General features: G+C 30.5%; 3 pseudogenes; 1 reads left to right on the top strand and 2 right to left on the bottom strand.

Moving 5' to 3' along the window:
* Positions 1-12,182: 12,182 nt before the first annotated feature.
* Positions 12,183-13,540, bottom strand: LOC122818537 (cytochrome c oxidase subunit 1-like; annotated as a pseudogene).
* Positions 13,541-18,038: 4,498 nt separating this feature from the next.
* On the bottom strand, positions 18,039-19,689 carry LOC122818536 (NADH-ubiquinone oxidoreductase chain 6-like; annotated as a pseudogene).
* LOC127012062 (NADH-ubiquinone oxidoreductase chain 4-like) lies at positions 19,686-21,118 on the top strand (annotated as a pseudogene).
* The last annotated feature ends 480 nt before the right edge of the window (positions 21,119-21,598 follow it).

Raw genomic sequence — 21,598 nt, 5'->3', positions numbered from 1 at the left:
CATATTGCTTGCTGAGCTTTTATTACATTTTGCCCAGAGCATTGAGCTTGTGGCATCTCCGTCTGATTGCCAAATCCTGATTTTAAGGCAATGGCGTATGAAACTCCCCCATTTGTGTTTAGTGAGCGTGCATATTTTGTTTGTTGAAGCCGACTCTTCAGCTCTTTATAGACCGGACAGCCTCGGTAGTTTGCGGTATGGTTTTTTCCTCAGTTAGCTTCTTTGCTTGCAGGGCACGGTTCGGAGTTTTGGAAGCCTCCACAAGCTAAGCAGACTGATCGAAGCCCGCAGTTATTCCTGATGTGAAGATCGAGTGCACTTCATTTTTCTTTAAGAATCTGCTTTCTGGCTCCAGTTCGACCTTAAAGAGTGGTTTCTTAGCTTCTTAGCTTCGTCTAGATATTTGGTTACAGATCTGAATTGATCTTCAGTTTTAGTTTGAAGCTTTGTATCGTGAATATTCCTTTGACAAGAGGAGTAACATAAAAGTTGTCATTCCCGACCAGCACAACAATTTTCATTGCCTTATAAGTTCTGTTCCCTTATGTGAATTGGTGGAGGCTTTGGCTTCTTTTGTACAGCCTGTCCAGCTTCGTATTGTATATTTTCAATATCCGACAACAGGGCGAATCTGTTGTTACTAGATGGCCCTGGTTGTTCGCTGTTGTTACGGCAATTTAGTTTCGGTTTATTTTCAACCATTTTATTTTGCGGACTTAGCTTCAGTTTGATCATTGCCAGTCTGTATAGCCCACTTCTTGTTGTTCGATATTGCCGATATTGGCACTCGTACTTACATTTGGCTTTGTAATTTTTTTCGGCGCTGCAGAAGTTTACGACGAATTCGAAATCGCGTTGTTGGTTGATGTTGTTGTGGCAGCGATTGCAGAAATAAACGAGGTTGCAATGCTCGTGTCTGGTGAGCTGTGAGTGGAAGCTGGGGGTGGGGTTCTACATTGCAAGTGGTGTGAGTAGGGCGGGAGAACAAGACCGTGCTTTCGCGCTGTCAATGGTCAGTAGGGCTGAGTTGCTCTTTCAAGAAGGTCTTTCTTCTTCTGTATCACCGGTTGAAAAATATGCGATATAACTTTTTCTTTGGTCTACGGAGCTTAGCATTAATTATTGTTTGTTATTAGCGTATTATTGCCTTAATTACACTACTCCAGTATTTTAAGTTATGTGTTCTTCATTATTAAGCTATTTTTTCCGGAGCTCGCGCAAAACTTTTCACTTTCACTTTTTTGTAGCGCACTTCTTTTCTATTGTTATTAAAAGTAAACAAATAAATTTAAAAGAATATGAAAAATAAAGGCAAACAAAGCAAAAGAAATCAAATGTTGCGAACATAACCTGAGAATCAAAGGAAAAAATAAGTAAATGAAAATTAAATAATAAATAAAAGTAAAATTTAAACTAATAATAATACTGAAATTATGTTTAATAAATTTAAAAGAAAACAAGAACTGATTACAACGAATTGGGTCATCTTATGAGATAAAATATATTTATATCCTTGCAGAGGGTATAATGATTTCAATCAGAATTTCAGAATTTTGAATTTAATTTCATTAAGGTCTGACGACTGTATCATATAATAGGAACGAACGGAAAATTGTAAGTAAATACTATAAAAAATAGATATATTTGGTGTTTTTGACATACTTTTATAACCTTTTTCTGAATTTGGAATTCAACTGTATTGAAATCGAACGTCTATATTATATAGCTGTCACAGGAAAGATCGGGAAATTGGTGGATAAATAATATGAAACAAATTATAGCTTCGTCGTTTTTTGACATATTATCTTATAATATTGGGAATATAATTTCTTATATTTTTTAGAATTTAGAAATAAATTAAAAAAATCGTAAGACTCTAATACAAAGCTGTCAAAGAAATGGTTAGAGAAATTATGGTATATTTGTTTTTTTAATATCAAAGGAGCTAGCATTATTCCTTCAAAATTTAACATGATGTTACTAACGTTGATTATTTTTTATAACTGAAAGGGCATACAAACTTCGGCTTGCCGAAGTTTATTTCCTTTCTTGTTTTAAATAAAAATTAAACTTGAAGCATGACTAAAAGTTTCCATATCCGGGAACTATGGAAGTTGGAGTGCCATAGTGGGGCAGTAGTCACTCTCAAAGATCCTTAAGACGAACCACTTGACAAAAGGATCTTGAGGGTGGGCACTTTGAGTAGCGTATTAAAATGTATCACTCTTCTTGTGGCTTTTTTTTCTATATTTGACCGTCTATCTTTCTATCTTGGTCGTCTTGTCAATATATCAAATAGTCAGAAACATCAGAGACAACGGAGTTAACATTATAGAAATAAAGATGCGGGTAGAAACAAGAAACTTGGTTCTATTTTTTTCTTTACCCTTTTAAACCCAACTTTGTATTTCAGTAGGCTTTGTTAAAAAAGGAAGATATTTCTTAAAACGAAAACAGGTATATTCTAGATTGCCAAACCAAGGATGTAGGTACACCCCAAGCATTTCCCTTTGATGTCGGTAATGCAACAGAAGCTTAATAAAGTATTGTTACATTGGTGTATGGATAACATAGAAAACTTTTATGTCATGCAACGCAGAAACTTTGCGTCTTTTAGGATATTACTGGATTGGATTTTCTTTAAATTTTCTTTTCTAATTCAGTAATAAATTGGAGCTTCCTTTAAATTATTAATTTTGCTATAGTTTTTCAAAATCACGATTAATAAGTGCATGAATTAATGCCAGCAAATATATACTTTGATTTTGAAATCGGTGCCGTATCGTTTCGGGGATAATTTGTTAATTATTTGTTTCAAGTCGTGCGCAATAAGCTAGCTTGCTCTTTCAGTGAACATTCGTGTTTTTGTCTTGCGCTCCGATTTTTATTCTTTTTGTCCAAAAGCCATCGGGGTTTAATTTAAAAAAAAAAAAAAAAAACATTCGTTCGCTTCGCCAGTGCATAATGATTGTTTTGTGTTTAGATTAATAAAATTAGTTTCCAAATGCTGCGTGGAGTGATAATAGTTCAATCGGTAGTTACCCGCTCTATCGCACTCCCGCATAAAACTTTGTTTTTGAAACATTCCTCAGCTACTCACCACCGATCACTCTCATCCGCTCCCTAACTCTCTCTTTTACTTGCGTAGCACTCTCTTTGCACTCTGGTTTTGAATATTGAGATAGTGACTGTCTGTTATTTAAAGAAATGCAAGTTGTTGATTTCAACTGGACAACAGACCATCGTGCCATAGTGCAAAACGCGAGAGAATATTTTTCATGCAAAATGCCTTGGCTATTCGGGCCTGGTAAGCTATGTAATCGATATGAGAAGTGGCTCCGGCTACCATTGCAGCATAGACCAGATCCAAAGAAATACATATCTTCTTGTGGAGCTTGAGTGGCAGCTCACTAGCCGAATGCTATCTGGACCCGATTCTACAATTTAATTTTCCATATTCTAGGGAAGAATATTCATTTAAGAGCGGTGTTTCCTGTGCTCTTTTTGCAGCTATAGGCTTAGCCAATTTTTGAATTTTCGTCATGTTATAAGTGAAAGCTTACTTCAATGCGAAGGATCAAACCAGTCTACTCTCCGGGTCCGGACGGATTTCTTGGACTTTGTGTAGACCATTGCACAAACTTTCTACTTTGTCTTTAGAAACATAGGATGGAAGGAGTGGTTTGTTATCCCACTTCAAAGGGGAGGAAATAAAACGCAAATAATTATATAGGTATTTCAAGGGAGTCAGCTACACCAAAGCTCTTTGAGAACATTATTACGCCCCATTTGCAGCACAGTTGTATGTCCATTATATTCTCTTGTCAACACTGTATAACGTAGATCAAGTACAACAAACTTTTTGGAATTTATTTAATTTGTTTTGTTTTAGAAAATATCGTCAGACTGATGCAATTTACACTGATTTCAGTAAGGCGTTTGAATCTGTAAATCACCCAATTCAAGTCCGGATATCGTTTTAGATTGGTCTTAAGTTATTTGAAGGACTCGAACTGTTGTTTTTAAAAACTCGTTTTCATCCATAATCCGAATTAAGTCCGGTGTATTACAAGGAATTTATCTTGGCCCGCTCCTGCTTACATTATTTATAAATGACTTTCTTCACGTGTACTTTCGAACGCAGATGACTTTAAGTTATGTCTGCGATATAATAATCCCGCACAAAGTTTAGTTTTCCAATCTGATCTCAAACATGGTGCATGGATAATTAATTAAATTAAAATGGTTCTAAGTGTATACCAATAATCTTTTTTCGTGTCAGCCCTAACTAATCAACTTATACTTTGAGTGGTTGTGTGTTACATGGAATAACGCATGCTGACGACCTTGCAGTCCATACAGACCCTACACTTAAATTTTCGGATCACATTACTACCATTGTAAACAGGTGACCGAAAGAATTTAATGATTTTTATGTCAGAAAGACCTTTTTTATTTCATCAGTCCGACCATTTCTTGTGTACTACACTCCTGTAGGAACCGTATTGAGTCTATTGCAAAGTACTCTAAAAGGTTCATGCATTGCATAATTAGAGATACCATTATTTAATACCAGCGCAATATAGTTTCCAGTGATTTTATTTGGTACGTTAAAATGCAGGCAATCCAGTAGGTCGGGACTCTCCACATAACCATAAATAAGATTTATAATAAAAGTAATACCCAGCATAGCTCTACTGTTAGCTTATGATGGTAAGTTAATAAGAAGTACTATAGTCTACTAGAGTAGGATGGTAGTTGCACAGACTCACCGGATTAAGTATATATGCACCATGCATCCATATTGGGGACTCCAAATAGGAGCGCAATAATCAAGAATTAGTCGGACTAATGAAATGACCCAGAAACCGAAGTTCAGCACTCCTCGAGCAACCTCGACTGGAGCAACAGACTTGTTGTTCAGGACTATAATTGCTTGTTTACATCCTCTTTCCAGTCTTTCGTAGAGAAATGCGGATTGCATTCATCGCAGCTGGGAGCCAGATCCGAGCTCGGGGCCTGCTGAGAACGTCACACCAGTCGAGTGCCACAATGTTTCCCTTTCATAGACTTTGCCAAGTTTGCTTGCCGTCTGCTTATATAGCTCTGCTGACCGCTGACTTTCGCAAGCCAACACTTTGACGCTGCCCTGATACCAGCCGACGTCCGTGCAGCAGGGCGATGAACATGGCTTTTCCCCTATCATGCTCTGGGAAGTGAGGGTGAGCTGGGATGACAATTTCCTCCACTCATTTCTAGCGATCCTGATCTCCAGATCGCCTCTATCGTCAAGACCATGTAGGACTCGATCTTTGGTAATCTCGGCGAATGAGACCGATGACATGGACTTTAGATCTCTTCGCCATTGGTCCTGGTAGCTCTAGGGAGCGCTGCCATTTTGACTGAGCACCTTCTTGGGCGAGTATATCTTGCCCGTAGTTTGGAAGCACCGTCCTTGTCCATTTTAATGTGTGGCGACGTTGCTTCTTGCATGCGCAGAGTCTGGGCAGCAGTCTGCCATTCCGCTAGCGCTAGCGTGTGGCCCAAGCGCCTTGGCTGTGCCTACCGCTGCTTTAAATATATAAAAACCTCACTATTCCGGCAGTCCTTATTTAATCTGAATTATCAGACCAGGACTTAACCGACTCGGATTTTAACAACAGCATTGTAGAAAAAAAACCAACAACAATTCATGATGAGACAATTGCCCCAACGGCATACATAAAGAAATATCGAATGCCATCGCGGAGTTTAACGGGCAAAGGATACACTTTTAGATATTCGTAACAGCTTTGAAGTTGTTTAACCTTACGAAAGGTACAAAAAGAAACAACAATATAAGCCATAATTAAAAAACTGAAAGATACTATAGTCGCTGCTTTAGGCGCAGGTGCGCACGAAGCGGAGGCATTGGCGGCTGGCTTTCTGCCACTCGACTTCCCCAGTTTGGGATGCAGTCCTTGCGGCCTTCTGTACCGGGCTGGTACGGATGTTGGAAACAGTGTTCTTCAATTCATGGGTTTTTTAAGCGTTCCGTCTCTATTTGTTGTTTTATATTTGTATTATTTTCTATAGTTGTTCCCAATAGTTGCAAAAGAAGGGTAAGTCTTACTTACTCCTATTAACAAAGCTGAACCAAGTAGCAGTTTTCGGCAATCCTCGCCGCAAAGGTACTGTATGGTGCACCTCTCTTACTGCAGGAATATTTAACCAGTACTGCAACCGTGAAGAACTCCAGCTTCTTTACATCACAACAGGCGTACCCAGAAGTTGTGTAAAGAATTCACAAAACTGGATTGATTTTCAAAATCGGTTGTTATCCAACGAAGTCGACTTGAAGCAAAGAAGTCTTAGAAAAGCGTGAAAGGCAAGCAGCAGTTTTCGGCAATCCTCGCCACATAGTTACTGACAGGGGATTTGCTGTAGTATGCACACATATAAAATGTATGTATTGATTACCCACAGTACCAAGTGTACAAAAGACACGCACTGTAGTTTTCTCACAATTATATAGAAAGTGTTGAAGTCAAATTAAAAAAAAACTACGGCCCAATAAGGCGATTTTTAACTACATGAGCCAAACTAAAAGGGAAATAAATTATAAATTAAATTACACGTTTAACATAAAAAATCTTATAGCAGGTCACGGAAAAACACCCAAAATGGATTTAGTAGACGTAAAAAAAGTGGACTCCACAGCAAACGTCATAAATAAAATCGTATCCAAAACTAGGAATACAGATTTATGGAACATTTTTTTATCAGTCATTGTCTTCATTTATTTTGTACAAGGCATATATGTTTCATTATAAATTTATAATAAAGAGAGCCATAAATAAGAACCAAGCTAATGATCTGAACAAAATGTAAAATATATAAAGCGCCAACAATAATTATAAAAGGATGTTAAAAAAAATAAGAACCACAAACCTTCTAATATTAATATGTATATCCATATATTGATATATTGTATATAAATGTATATTTTATCCAATAATCTTATCTAATGTACAACGAAAATAAACAAATAAATAAAAAAAAAACAATATAAAATGTGAATACTACAGAGTGTATTAGAATCACTCTTGATAAGGAACCAAACTTTCAGAATATTGTATTATCGATAATCGAAAAAGGAGGAATATGAGTACATGTATAGGCATAACTTAATCTTTTCTCCTTTGATATATTGCTCAAGTACCCAGAAGGCGATAGTATTAGGCACCGTCCCGACCCTAAAAATCAAGTCCGCTATTATCAATAACAAGATACTTGGAGGACATCTTTCATTGATGGTTTTAAGAATCTAGAAAATATTGCTTACATAATGGAATGGGATGAATATTAAAATAACTAAATTATATAAAAATTGATTTTGACAGATCTTAGAAGTCATTATCAAGACCCCGGCCAGCACAGCAAAACACTGTGAACAAGCATGCCGAAATATTAGTAAACCGTTTCAATACGCGCGTCTACTAATAAACGAACAGAGAGACAGGCTAAACAAAGCCCATTGGTTTCAGGTATCAAAATATTAAAACAAATTACGGGATAACCTAATAGCTATAAAGCAAAGGTACGACTTAAAAATTCCAGTACCAACTATCCTAAACACACCGTTGAAGATAGAAACTGGAGAAGAGTCAGAAACATCAGATCCACCAGATCAGCTGAGGCTGACGACCCTACCTGTACAGATCCCTATATAGAGGAAAAATATATAAAAACCTCACTATTCCGGCAGTCCTTATTTAATCTGAATTATCAAACCAGGACTTAACCGACTCGGATTTTAACAACAGCATTGTAGAAAAAAAACCAACAACAATTCATGATGAGACAATTGCCCCAACGGCATACATAAAGAAATATCGAATGCCATCGCGGAGTTTAACGGGCAAAGGATACACTTTTAGATATTCGTAACAGCTTTGAAGTTGGTTAACCTTACGAAAGGTACAAAAAGAAACAACAATAGAAGCCATAATTAAAAAACTGCAAGATACTATAGTCGGAGAAACTTCCGACGTAGTTAAAGCCAAAATGACAAAAACAAGCCAAAAGGTAAAACTGCAGAAAAATGCACCATAGAAAATGACAGCCTACGAAAGCTCTTAGAAGCTGCGTATATTGATGAAGGCCTATCGGCCGAACACGCTGACAAATTCAGCACCAAGGAAGTCATCACCATACTGGTCAAAAATTGTGAGGATGGCTGCCTCAAAACAATATTGGAAGCCGGCAATTTTGCAACCATGAATGAAGCCTTCGCCAAGTACATACAAAGTAGTATTGAAATGACAGGCATTGCTAATTCCATATTGTACCCCCAACGTGGAAAGAATTATCGTGGCAATAATTATAAAAACAATTATCGCGGTAGAGGTAATGATCGAGGTAATTATAACAATACAATAATAAATGAAGTCATTAATACTGATGAAGTACGTAAAGTAGTGACCTTGCATGTAAATAATAAAATATGTCTATTTAAGCACGGAAAGAAAATTACAGCAAGATGATGTTAGCAACCATTGACTTAGGTCAATTCTTTCAAAGGCTTGAAAAGCAGGTCGGTATTCACAAAGTCAGCAAACTCAAAGTGGCAAAGTGGGAAAATATCGTTGAACGTGTTTCAATTGATAATTTGAAAAATATGGGCAGTAATTTATTGAGAGTAGCGCTACTCAACCCGGTGACCGTAATAAAAAATAATAAAGAAAAAGGAGCTATATTGTCTGCATTCCATGATGATCCAAAACATGGTGGTCATACAGGCATTACAAAACCCTTGGCCAAGGTCCAGAGACACCATTACTGGAAAAATATGTCCAACGACGTAAAAGAGTACATAAAGAAATGTCCTAAATGCCAAAAGTCCAAAACGACTAAACATACTAAGACCCTACTAACTATAACCGAAACTCTACAAAGAGCTTTCGATATAGTAATTGTAGATGCTGTTGGTCTACTTACAAAATAAAATAATGAAAACGAATACGCAGTAACAATCATCTTCGATTTATCTAAATACCTGGTTGCTATACCTATACCACGTATGGCCAAAAAATAGAAAAACAAATTAAAAACCAAAAAAAAAATTTATTTTATTGCTATAAATACTATTTTTCTTTTTCTCAAAGTTTGTAAAATTAACGTTAGAAAATGACGTTATTTTTCAAAAGGAGGGAGATGTAGTATGTACTGTACCAAGAGTACTAAAGAGCACGAACTGTAACACTTTGTGCCTCGGCCCACACTCTGAAAGTGCATGTGTCAGCATAATTGCAACACGAGCGGACCTCATGTATGTGCATACAACTCCGCGCTCCAGACTAAGTGAGCATAGCTATAAACTTAAGAATACATAGGTTGCCTCTCCGCTCCCGTGTTGGCAGCGCAGCTACGAGACTTAGACCTCTTTAGCTTCTAAGTAAATTGGGCTTAAGAAGAAACTCCTAGATCTTAGATTTTCGTCTGCGTTTTTTCACGTCCTTTGTACTCGCGTCGTTTTTGCACGTCTTCTCTTCGTCGTTGCAAATTCTTGATTCCTTCTTCTCCTTAATTTTGGCAGGCTTGCCACGTCGTTAGTATTGTCCAATCTCCCGTTTTTAGACCAGCTGATCTGGGTTGCCACACCATTCCCACAAATCGGCCATCCTACACTGCACTCGCCTCGAATGCGTCGTCTTCATCGTCGTCATAAGGTATCCACGGCTTGAGATACTCAGCGCAAGTGCTCGTCTGCCTTGGGCCTTCGCTGAATACTGAGTCTTTAGCTACGTCATAGGTGTCATTTAATTTCACCCTTATAATGCGGTATGGGTTAAGATACTTCGGCCTTAGCTTTAGTCCTGGGTCAAGCTGTGTTCTCCTAATAGCAACTAAGTCGCCGACTTTGTATTTTGATGCTGGCCTTCGTCGTAAGTTGTATCTTTTTGTTGTTTTCTTCTTGCATTTTCAAAATCGATCGTTCTTAAAAATATGAATCATTTCTTCTCCTAACATTTGCTGGATATGTATGTCGGCTTTGAGACGCATCTTGGTTCCCGTAAGTAACTCAAAAGGCGTTGCTTTAGTGCTTCTGCAAAATGTTAAGTTGATGACTTGCTGTACGCTGCTAACAAACTTAAACCATTGTCGTGGATCTTCGATAGAAAGTCTAGAACTCTCTATTACAGTTGAAATTCCTCCGACGTGAAAGCAGATCTTTTGTCAGAGAATATGTGACTAGGATTGCCAAAGATTTTGCTTTGCTCCTGAAGTCTCGATACAGCATCTTTGGTAGAAGTCGTCTTGGTCGGATAGAGCCAGCAAAATTTGGTGAAACTATCGATTAATGCAAGTATGTGCTTATACTGCTTGTGAGTCGAGTCCAAAGGGCCAAGGAAATCGATGTGATACGTCTGCAGCGGATTTTCGTCCTTGCTGAGTGGATGAAGTTCGCCCTCCTACTTATCCTTCTTACGGTTGCTGACAATTCATGGTGAACAGCAGCTTTTACACTTCTGAATCTTCTCTGCCAGCTTCGGTATGTAGAACTCCTTACCAATGATCTCTTTACACTTCTTGACAGAGAAGTGACGGTGTTCGAGTGCTTGCTTGATACTTTCTCGTTGCATACCGAAAGGAACAACAATGAGTGCACAGTCGTCAACCACTTTGTGTTTGAGTCCCAATTTCAAGAAGTAATTGTTATGGGTCGTCTTTTCTGCTAGAATGTCTATGATTGCTTTAAGCTGGTCGTCTTGAACCTGCATATTCTTGATTCTGTTAAGTAATGATATCTCTGTTATCATCATCATGTTATCATCGTCACGACTTAGGGCATCTGCGTTGCGAATTCGAGTGCCAGCTCGGTGTTCAACGACTTATTCGAACTTTTGTAATTGAAGAAACCAGCGAGCTATTCGGGTGCAAAGATCCTTTTTTCTATGATCTTGGCTGGAGCATTACAGTCTGTTATGAGTCTAAATCGCAAACCCAGTAAGTAGACCCTGAACTTTGCCCACTAAGCCAAGGAAACACTGTAACTGTTTCAGGTTAGTCGGAACAGGAAACGATGTCACAGCATGTGTTTTGGACATCGATGGACTTATTTTTTGATTTTCAATTATGTGACCCAATTACTCGATTTTGGTTTTCAGAAAATGACATTTGTTGAAGTTAATTAAAAGTCCATACTCTGAGCATCTCTTTAGAACTTCGATTATGTTTTCTACAGCTTCTTTCTCCGTTTTTGCAGGGATTATAATGTCATCGACTTACGGTATGGCCACTCCTTTACATGTCAGGTTTCTGAAGATAGCATTCACGTATCCTTGGAATACGCTCGGCGAATTGGAAAGCCCGAAAGGAACTCGACGAAACTGAAACTGTCCGTTGTGTGTGACGACGTATACTTGCGACACTCTTTTTCTATACCGACGTGGAAGTACCCGATTTTCAAACCAATCGAGCTAAATATACGCGCGCCCTGTAATCTGTCAAATTGATCCTCGATCAAAGGGAGAGTAAAATGGTCTCTGACGATGAGTTTATTGATTCGTCTGTAATCGATGCATAGGCGATGAGATCCGTCACGTTTTTTAACTAGGACAACTGGGCTGCTGTATTCCGACTCGGAGATTTCAATTACACCGTCTTTTAGCCATTGGTCGCTCGACATTCGAAAGTCTTCGAGGTCGTGAGTGTATCGGCATATCGTCGTTAAGGATCAAACTAATTTGAATGTTTGTGGATTTCGTGCTTACCAGTTGATAGTTCTGGACAGCTTTGTATACTACCTCGGACACATACACTTTCTGATGGTTCGATGTCAGTGACAACTGCTTCGCAGTATTTAGTGTCAATTTTAAAAATTGAACTGATCTCTTCGTCGGCACTGCGTGGTTTGGTTACTTTCACGCCTTCACTAGAAATTTTCAATTTTTACACTGAAAACATTTTCGTCCCTAGTTTTTGTTTTCGCAATTCGCAGATGTGTGACCTTTTTGCGCCGCAATTGTAACACTTTAGGAATCGATTTACGTAATTATTAAAAAATAATATGAATATTAAATATCCAACTAATACAGTAATTATAACTACAATTAATAATGCGTGATCGTGAAAAAAAATTAATTGTTCCATTAAAGGAGAAGCTCTATCTTGTAAACCTAAATTAGCTCATGTAGACATTAATTTTCTAATAAAAGTGAAATACTTTATATATGAAGCTTAAATCCATTGCACTAATCTGCCATATTAGAAATTAATTTGTTTAAAGAGGTAATTCAGAATATCTATGTTCAGCAGGGGGTGTATTTTGGTATCATTCGATAGATGAATTTAATTGAATTGGGTAAATTACTTGTCGTTGTGATACTAAACTTTCTCAAATAATATAAAAAAAGAATAAAATACCTAATAATGAAATTGAAGACCCAATAGTTGATACTACATTTCTGAATAACGTCGAGGTATACCAGCTAACCCTAAAAAATGTTGAGGGAAAAATGTTAAATTTACTCCAATAAATATAATGATAAATTGACTTTTTAATCATTTAGCATTTAATGTTAATACTGTAAATAAAGGGTATCAGTGGATGAACCCTGCTATAATAGCAAATACAGCTCCTATTGATAATACATAATGGAAGTGAGCTACAACATAATAAGTATCATGAAGAATAATATCAACTGATGAATTAGCTAATACTACTCCGGTTAATCCTCCGACTGTAAATAAAAATACAAATCCTAAAGCTCATAAAATAGCTGGAGAGTAAGAAAGTTGAGTTCCGTGTAAGGTTGCTAATCATCTAAAAATTTTAATACCAGTAGGAACGGCAATAATTATAGTTGCAGAAGTAAAATAAGCTCGAGTATCTACATCTATTCCTACTGTAAATATATGGTGAGCTCATACAATAAACCCTAATAATCCAATAGCAAGTATAGCATAGATTATTTTTAAAGAACCGAAAGTTTCCTTTTTACCAGATTCTTGACTAATAATATGAGAAATTATTCCAAATCCAGGTAGAATTAAAATATATACTTCAGGATGTCCAAAAAATCAAAATAAATGTTGGTATAAAATTGGATCTCCTCCAGCTGGGTCAAAAAATGAAGTATTTAAATTTCGGTCTGTTAATAATATAGTAATAGCTCCAGCTAATACTGGCAATGATAATAAAAGTAATAAAGCAGTAATAACAACTGATCAAACAAATAAAGGTATTCGGTCTAGTGTGATTCCTGTTGATCGTATATTAATTACAGTTGTAATAAAATTTACAGCTCCTAAAATTGAAGAAATTCCGGCCAAATGTAAAGAAAAAATTGCTAAATCAACTGAAGCTCCACCATGAGCAATTCCAGCAGAGAGAGGTGGGTAAACCGTTCACCCTGTTCCAGCTCCATTTTCTACCATTCTTCTCACTAATAATAAAGAAAGAGCAGGAGGTAGTAATCAAAATCTTATATTATTTATTCGTGGAAATGCTATATCAGGAGCTCCCAATATTAATGGTACTAATCAATTTCCAAACCCTCCAATTATGATAGGTATTACCATAAAAAATTATAATAAAAGCATGGGCAGTAACAATTACATTATAAATTTGATCATCCCCAATTAATGCTCCTGGATGTCCTAATTCAGCTCGAATTAAAATTCTTAAAGATGTTCCTACTATTCCGGCTCAAGCTCCAAAAATAAAATATAAAGTTCCAATATCCTTATGATTTGTAGAAAATAATCATTGTCGCGATTGGATTAAGTGGCTAAAGTTTAGGCGGTAGATTGTAAATCTATTTATAAGAGTTATTCTTCTTAATCAATAAAATTGGTCTTATAGTCAATAATGACATCAAACTGCAATTTTGAAGGAGTAAAATTTTACTAAGGCTTAAAGGGATGCCCTCTACTTACAGCTTTGAAGGCTATTAGTTTTATTAACTTAAAGCCTTAAAATATAAAAAAATAAAGAATTTAAGAATAACCCAAAAATTGAAAAAAAAAGTTATAATTAAATATAAATTCGTATTACTACTATTTATATTTATTTCTATGACTCAATTATTTTCAAAATAATTTAATATTTTGAGTAACAAATTCGAAGATAAAAAAATAATGCAATTAAAGTTGATATTATTATTAATGTTAATAAAAAATATTGATTACATAATGTTAATTGTTGAATTACAAGTCATTTAGGTAAAAATCCTAAAAATGGAGGCAATCCCCCTAATGATAAAAAATTTATAAATAATGAAAATTTTAAAATTTTTCTATTAACAAATCAAGAAAATAAGTGATTTAAATGAAATAATTTAAAAATATTAAACATAAATGTTAAAATAAAAGATAAAAATGAATAAAATAAAAAATAAATAAATCAAATAGATTCACTAATTATTAATGATCTTAATATTCATCCTAAATGATTAATAGAAGAAAAAGCTATTAATTTTCGTAAAGAAGTTTGATTTAATCCTCCAAGAGCTCCAATAATTACTGATAAAATTACTCTAATTAATAATAAATTTTTAATGTTTAAATAAGAAATTAGTATTAATGGGGCAATTTTTTGTCAAGTTATTAATATTAAAGCATTTATTCATGTTAATCCTTCTATTATATTAGGGAATCAAAAATGAAAAGGAGCGGCTCCACTTTTTAATAGTAAAGCTGATATAATAATTATTGATGTAAAAGATTCATTAATTTCGTTATTTATATTATTTTTCAATATTAATAAAATTGAAGAAAATAACAGTACAGTTGATGCTAAAGCTTGAGTTAAAAAATATTTTAAAGAGGCTTCAGTTGATATTACGTTATTATTATCTCTTAATAGGGGGATAAAAGATAACAAATTAATTTATAAACCTATTCAAGCTCCTAACCAAGAATTAGATGTAACTGTGATTAGTGTTCCAATAATTATAATTGTAATAAATAAAATTTTTGAGGAGTTATTAAAAATTAAAAAGAAAAGGATTATAACCTTTATAAATGGGGTATGAACCCAGTAGCTTAATTAGCTTATCTTTTTATAAATAATAAATATAAATATATTTTGGTGTATGACGCACAAAAGTTTTTGATACTTTTAGAAATAGTTTAATTCTATTAAATATAAAAAATCTTTGTAACTAACAACAAATAAATCAGTCAATAAATGCAGAAAAACTGCATAATTTACCCTATGAAGGTAACCCTTTTTATCAGGCAATTCATTATAAATAAAAAATCCTTTTTTTTTTTTTTTATTTATTTACTATTAAATTTTATTAAATATTTATTATTTTATAGTAAATAATACATTTTAGTTAAATTTTTAATAAAAATATTAAATTAAATTAAATAATTAAATTTTTCTATATATATATATATGTAATATAAATTATCAACAATATATAAATTTATAAATTAATAATAATTATTTAAACTATTATATTATTTATATAAATCCAAGAGATTTTAGATAAATATTTGAATATAGATTTTTTTACCATTTATATTACCATTTTTGGATTGTGAAATTTTTTGTTTAAATTGTTAACTATATAATATAATATATATATAATATATAATATATTATATTAAATATTTATATATATATATAGATTATCTATTAATCTTGAACTTAGTATACAAAAAATTTAAAAAAAAAAAAAAAAGATTTTTTATTATTAATGAATTAATTTAATAAATTTTAAATTTTATTTAATTATTAAAATTAAATTTTTTAGTATATTTTAAATACTTATTTTATATGTATATGTATAATATATATATATATATATATATATATATATATATATATATATATATATACTATATTATAATAATGATAAATTATTGATATTTTTAATTTTATTAAATTATAATGTATCTAGAATGACAATTTAAAGCTTATAAAGTAAAGTATTTCATTTACATTGAAAAGATTTTTGTGCAAATCAATATAAATTGATTATATTTTATTTATTAATTTAAATTATTTTAATGAAAATATTAGAAATAACTATAAATTTTAAAGTTTTAGTATTGTTTAAAGAAAAAATAATTTTAATAATAGTTTATTAGTATTGTAAAAGAAAATTGAAATAATTTGAAAACATTTTATTATAAAAGAAAATTTAATTTTTTGTACCTTGTGTATCAGCGTTTATTAAATAAAAAATAAATATTTATTTTTCTCGATTTTAAAAGAGTTAATATAATATATAAGTTAATGTGATAAAATTATTTAAAATATTATATTAGAAATGAAATGTTATTCGTTTTTAAAGGTATCTAGTTTTTTAAGAAATAAATTTAATTTAGAAATTATAAATTTATTTTTTTAATTTTATTAATTAAATAATTTATAATTTTAATATTTTATGGGATAAGCTATAAAATACATTTTTAAAATATTAAAAAAATATTAAAATATTAACTGTTTCATTTAAATTTTTTCTTAGAATTTTATTTTTTAGTCAAAAAGCTAAAATTTATTTAAAAGGCGAGAAGACCCTATAAATCTTTATATTTTGTTTATTTTAATTATAAAGATTAATTTAATTTTAATAAATTAAAATATTTTATTGGGGTGATATTAAAATTTAAAAAACTTTTAATTTTTAAAAACATTAATTTATGAATAATTGATCCATTAATAATGATTAAAAAATTAAGTTACTTTTGGGATAACAGCGTAATTTTTTTTGGATAGTTCATATCGATAAAAAAGATTGCGACCTCGATGTTGGATTAAGATATAATTTTGGGTGTAGCCGTTCAAATTTTAAGTCTGTTCGACTTTTAAATTCTTACATGATCTGAGTTCAAACCGGTGTAAGCCAGGTTGGTTTCTATCTTTAAAAAATTATAATATTTTAGTACGAAAGGACCAAATATTAAAATAATTATATTTTTAAATATGAATATTATTAATATAAAACTATTTTGGCAGATTAGTGCAATAAATTTAGAATTTATTTATGTAAATTATTTTACAAATAGTACTTGTTTTATATAGAATTTGTTTTATCATTAATTGGAAGTTTATTATTAGTAATTTGTGTATTAGTAAGTGTAGCTTTTTTAACTTTATTAGAACGTAAAGTTTTAGGTTATATTCAAATTCGTAAAGGTCCTAATAAAGTTGGTTTAATAGGAATTCCTCAACCTTTTTGTGATGCAATTAAATTATTTGCAAAAGAACAAACTTATCCATTATTATCTAATTATTTAAGATATTATATTTCTCCAACTTTTTCTTTATTTTTATCTTTATTTGTTTGAATATGTATGCCATTTTTTGTTAAATTGTATTCTTTTAATTTAGGAGGTTTATTTTTTGTATGTTGTACAAGATTAGGTGTATATACTGTTATAGTAGCTGGTTGATCTTCAAATTCTAATTATGCATTATTAGGAGGATTACGAGCTGTAGCTCAAACTATTTCATATGAAGTTAGATTGGCTTTAATTTTATTATCATTTATTTTTTTAATTGGTAGATATAATATAATTTATTTTTTTAATTATCAAATTTATATATGGTTTTTAATTATTTTATTTCCTATAGCTTTAGTTTGATTAACTTCTCTTTAGCTGAAACTAATCGAACACCTTTTGATTTTGCTGAAGGAGAATCAGAATTAGTTTCTGGGTTTAATGTAGAATATAGAAGAGGAGGATTTGCTTTAATTTTTATAGCTGAATATGCAAGAATTTTATTTATAAGAATATTATTTTGTGTAATTTTTTTAGGATGTGATGTTTTTAATTTATTATTTTATGTTAAATTAACTTTTATTTCTTTTGTTTTTATTTGAGCTCGTGGGACTTTACCCCGATTTCGTTATGATAAATTAATATATTTAGCATGAAAATGTTTTTTATCATTTTCTTTAAATTATTTATTATTTTTTATTGGTTTTAAAATTTTATTATTTTCTTTATTATAGTGAATTTATTTTAGTAAAGTTAATAGAAAATTAAATTCTATCTTATGTTTTCAAAACATATGCTTGTTCAAGCTCATTAACTATTAATTTAATAAATTATCTCATCATTTTGTAACTAATGGATTAATTAAATAATATAAAAAATAAATAACAGTTAAAATTTGTCCAATTAATACATAAGGTTCTTCAACTGGTCGTGCTCCAATTCATGTTAATAAAATTACTATAACTAATATAGATCAAAATAAAATTTGATTAATTGGGTAAAATTGAATTCCTCGGAATTTTCTTAAATTATAAAAAGGTAAAATTATTAAAATTGCAATTGATAAAACTAATGCAATAACTCTTCCTAATTTATTAGGAATTGAACGTAAAATTGCGTAAGCAAATAAAAAATATCATTCTGGTTGAATATGAGCAGGTGTAACTAAAGGATTAGCTGGAATAAAATTATCTGGGTCTCCTAATAAATTAGGACTAATTAATACTAATGAAATTAAAATAAAAATTATTACAATAAAACCTACAATATCCTTAAATGTAAAATAAGGATGGAAAGGAATTTTATCAATATTAGAATTTAATCCAATAGGATTATTAGATCCTGTTTGGTGTAAAAATAGTAAATGAATTATTGTTATAGCAAGAACAATAAATGGTAAAATAAAATGAAATGTAAAAAATCGAGTTAAAGTAGCGTTATCAACAGCGAATCCCCCTCATAATCATTGAACTAAGTCTATTCCTAAATAAGGAATTGCTGATAAAAGATTTGTAATAACAGTAGCTCCTCAAAATGATATTTGTCCCCAAGGTAAAACATATCCTATAAAGGCTGTTCCTATAACTAAAAATAAAATAATCACTCCTACTAATCAAGTTGGGGTAAATAAATATGATCCGTAATAAATTCCTCGACCTACATGTAAATAAATACAAATAAAAAAAATGATGCACCGTTAGCGTGTAAAGTTCGTAGTAATCAACCATAATTAACATCTCGGCCAATATGATTAACTCTATAAAATGCTAAATTAACATCTGCAGTATAATGTATTGCTAAAAACAATCCTGTTAAAATTTGAATAATTAAACATAAACCAAGTAAAGATCCAAAATTTCATCAACTTGAAATATTAATTGGAGCTGGTAAATCTACTAATGCATTATTAGCAATTTTAAATAAAGGGTGGGAAGTTCGTAAAGGTTTATTCATTAATTAAGATATTATTCAAATAGGTCCCTTAAATAATTTTACTACTACAATTAAAGTAATTAAAAGATAGTTTATTAATAAAATAGTGATAAAATTAGTAGGAAAATTATATAATTTATTTAAAGATAAAGAATTTTCTGTTAAATATGAATTTATATTTATAATTGATTCTATTTCATTATTTATTAAAAATAATGAAATAGAAGTTTTATCAACAATAAAAGATAAAATTAGTATAATAAATAAAATAAAAGCAGAAAATAAAGTAAGTTTAATTGATAAATTAAATATTTCATTTGAAGCTAATGAAGTAACATAAATAAATAAAACAAGTATTCCTCCTAAAAAAATTAAAAATAAAATATATGAATATCAGAAACTTTTAGTTATTAATCCTGAAATTAAACAAACAAAAATTGTTTGAATTAATAAAGTTAATCCTAAAGCTAATGGATGGATTATATTTTAAAAAATAATAGAAGTAGTAATAATTAAAGAGTATAAAATTAATTGAATAATTTCAAGAGGTAGTTTATTTAAAATATTAATTTTGGGGATTAATGAAAAAGAAATTTCTTTTCTCTTGAAGTTTTAAAAGAAAAAATCTTATTTTTGATTTACAAGACCAATGTTTTTGTTAAACTATTAAAACTAATGATTATAATTTTATATTGAAGTTTACCTATAATTTTATTTATTTTAGGTTTATTTTGTTTTGTTTCTAATCGAAAACATTTACTTTCTATACTTTTAAGTTTAGAATTTATTGTTTTAATATTATTTTTTATATTATTTATTTATTTAAATATGTTAAATTATGAAAATTATTTTAGAATAATATTTTTAACTTTTAGAGTATGTGAAGGAGCTTTAGGTTTATCTGTTTTAGTTTCTATAATTCGTACACATGGTAATGATTATTTTCAATCTTTTAGAATTATATAATGTTAAAAATTATTTTTTTTTTATTATTTTTAACTCCTGTTTGTTTTATTAATAATATATATTGAATGGTTCAAATTATATTATTTTTTATTAGATTTATTTTTTTATTAATAAATAATTTTATAAATTATTGATCAGAAATTTCTTATTTTTTAGGTTGTGATATACTTTCTTATGGATTAATACTATTAAGATTATGAATTTGTTCTTTAATATTATTAGCTAGAGAAAGAGTTAATAAATATAATAATTATAAAAATTTATTTTTATTAAATATTGTAATTTTATTGTTGTTGTTAGTTTTAACATTTAGAAGAATAAGTTTATTTATAATAAATTTATTCAATAAATTTTTATTTAATAAATAATTTTATATTTAATTATGATTTACTATATTTTTGTTTATTATGCGCTTTTTTAGTGAAAATACCAATATTTTTAGTTCATTTATGATTACCCAAAGCTCATGTTGAAGCACCAGTTTCTGGTTCTATAATTTTGGCTGGGATTATATTAAAATTAGGAGGTTATGGAATATTACGAGTTATTTCTTTTTTACAATTAATAAATTTAAAATATAGTTTTATTTGAATTAGAATTAGATTAGTAGGAGGAGTATTAGTGAGATTAGTATGTTTGCGTCAAATGGATTTAAAGGCATTAATTGCTTATTCTTCTGTTGCTCATATAGGAATTGTTTTAGCAGGTTTATTAACAATAACTTATTGAGGGTTATGTGGTTCATACACTTTAATAATTGCTCATGGTCTGTGTTCTTCTGGATTATTTTGTTTAGCTAATGTTTCTTATGAACGTTTAGGAAGTCGTAGTATATTAATTAATAAGGGCTTATTAAATTTTATACCTGCTATAACTTTATGATGATTTTTATTAAGATCAGCTAATATAGCTGCTCCGCCTACATTAAATTTATTAGGAGAAATTTCTTTGTTAAATAGAATTGTTTCTTGATCATGAATTTCAATAATTATATTATCATTTTTATCATTTTTTAGATTTTATATATTTTATATATTCTTTATATTTATATTCTTTTAGTCAACGTGGAAAATTATTTTCTGGAGTTTACTCTTTTAGAGGAGGTAAAATTCGAGAATATTTGTTAATATTATTACATTGATTACCTTTAAATTTATTAATTTTTAAAAGAGAATCATGTATATTTTGATTATATTTAAATAGTTTAATAAAAATACTAATTTGTGGTGTTAGTGATATGAAATAATTCATTTTAGATCGTGAAATATTTATCAATTTGTAGAATTAGATTTGTTAATTAAATTTCTGTTAGTTTATCATGTTTTTTATTAAGATTATATTTTTTACTGAATAATATAATTTATTTTATTGAATGAGAAGTTGTTTCTTTAAATTCTATAAGAATTGTAATAACTTTTTTATTTGATTGAATAAGTTTATTATTTATATCTTTTGTTTTAATAATTGCTTCATTAGT

This window comes from Drosophila biarmipes, unplaced genomic scaffold (genome assembly GCF_025231255.1).
Source record: "Drosophila biarmipes strain raj3 unplaced genomic scaffold, RU_DBia_V1.1 ptg000017l, whole genome shotgun sequence".
Classification (NCBI taxonomy): Eukaryota; Metazoa; Arthropoda; class Insecta; order Diptera; family Drosophilidae; genus Drosophila; species Drosophila biarmipes.
Note: the sequence above shows the minus strand (reverse complement) of the source record. Positions and strands in the feature narration are given on the sequence as shown.